At 38.5% G+C, this 2,019-nt stretch overlaps 1 pseudogene; it reads right to left on the bottom strand.

The window, feature by feature from the left end:
* Positions 1 to 275: 275 nt before the first annotated feature.
* On the bottom strand, positions 276 to 374 carry LOC132315453 (small nucleolar RNA R71; annotated as a pseudogene).
* Between the last annotated feature and the right edge of the window lie 1,645 nt (positions 375 to 2,019).

The raw sequence follows: 2,019 nt of genomic DNA, 5'->3' as shown, positions 1-2,019 counted from the left end.
CAAACCACAAACCATTTAAATGCTTCCTAACTATCATGGACTTCCAAGTGAAGAACCTTACAAGCATTTGGATGAGTTTCTTGAAGTATGTTCACCGTGAGGTACACGGACATGCCGGAAGAGGTCTTAAGGCTTAAAATTTTTCTATTCACCCTTAAAGACAAGACAAAATATCGGTTTAACAATCTTAGGCCTTTTTCAAAAACTTCTTGGGCAGAAATGCAATAAGAATTCTTGAAGAAGTACTATCCGGTTTCTAAGACCAATGCCATAAGAACCTCAATTCGAGAGTTTTCACACGGGGATGGGGAAACGTTCCATGAGGCAGGGGAAAGATTCAATGAATTGCTTAGGAAGTGTCCACATCATGACATGCCCAAATGGCAATTAGTTCAATATTTCTTTGAGAGCTTATCGGATAATTACAAGGGCATGGTTGATGCTTCCATGGGTGGCTCTTACATTGATAGGCATGAGGATGACGTGTGGCGTCTTTATGAGAGCATGAGTGAAAATTCTTTGCATCAAACTTTATCTTCTAAGAATGGTAGAAATTCAAGTGGAAGGAAGAGTGCTGGCTTACATCAAGTCGACCATTCCAATGAAATAGCCACCGAGATGAAATCATTATCTCAAAGGTTTGATCAATTCTTAATCAACCAAACTCTGCAAACCAAGTATCTTCCTTCCCTAACTACTCCCATCATGCATCCAATGAATCATGTATGACTTGTTCAAGTGTTTTATATTCTACTTCCAATTGTCCCCATGGATATGTGTAAAATGAGCATCATGAACAAGTCAATGCAACTTTTGTTAATTAAGGGAACAATCCTTATGGCAATTACTATAATCCTAGTTAGAGGAATCATCCTAACTTTTCTTGAAAAAGCTAAGGGGAAGGCTCAAACCCTTCCCAAGGTGGTTTTCAAGGAAAGTATGTTCTACCACCAATGCAAAGCCAGGGTTCCCAAGGTTTTAGATCATTTCAATCCTATGGTAATCAATTCTCTAATTCTCACTTTCCAAATTAATCATATTCTCAAGGAAATTCTAAGAGTCCCGCCTTTGAAGAGAAAGTTTTGACCGCTTTAGGCACTCTAGAGGCGAACACTCAATTGCTTCATTCTCATTCTCAATCCATTGCTAAGCAAGAAACCCAAGTAGGGTAAAGAGCTAGCACTTTAAATGCTAGAGAGAAAAGGAAAATGCCTTTGAATGCCCCACCAAAGCAATAATATGTTGTGGAGACTCATTCCTCATCAGAAGGTCACACAATAGAGCATGTCAATGTGGTGACAACCTTGAGAAATCGGAAGATTATGGACAACCAAGTGGGTATATCCAATGAAGAAAGTGAATCGATGCAACCCAAAGTTGACACCCGTCTCGTTTCTTATCATATTCCTCTTTCATTGCATATGCATGATCCTTCAAATGAGAATGTGTTGAAAAGTGATTTGAAAAGTGATTTGAAAAGAAAAATCTTCAAAATGATTTCAAAACCTCTTGTGTTGAATAAACTTCAAAGAAAATTTCTGAAAAGGTTTTTAAACCAAAAGCTCCATTTCCGGATGCCTTAAAAGGATCCATTTCAATTGACAAGCAAAAGGCCAAAACCAATGAAATCATTGATGTGTTTAGGCAAGTGAAAGTGAATCTTTCGCTTTTGGATGCAATCAAGCAAATTCCGGCTTATGCCAAGTTTTTAAAAGATCTTTACACTAAAAAGAGGAAGAACAAAAGCTAAGCACCTAGGAAAGTGGTTTTAACCAAGCAAGTGAGCTCAATTTTGCAACACAACACTCTTCCAAAGTTTAAGGACCCCGGTTCACCTACTACTTCTTGAATCATTGGTGACCATGTCATTAATAGGGGTCTTCTAGACTTAAGAGCAAGTGTTAACCTTCTTCCATACTCGGTATATATCAAATTAGGCATAGGAGACTTAAAACCGACGTCGGTGGTTTTGCAACTTGCCGACCGATCCATCAAAAAGCCTAGGGGTGTCATTGAAGA

This window comes from Cornus florida, unplaced genomic scaffold, assembly GCF_030987335.1.
Source record: "Cornus florida cultivar Cherokee Brave unplaced genomic scaffold, ASM3098733v1 CherokeeBrave_3.0.0_Hap2_Chr06, whole genome shotgun sequence".
Lineage (NCBI taxonomy): Eukaryota > Viridiplantae > Streptophyta > Magnoliopsida > Cornales > Cornaceae > Cornus > Cornus florida.
Note: the sequence above shows the minus strand (reverse complement) of the source record. Positions and strands in the feature narration are given on the sequence as shown.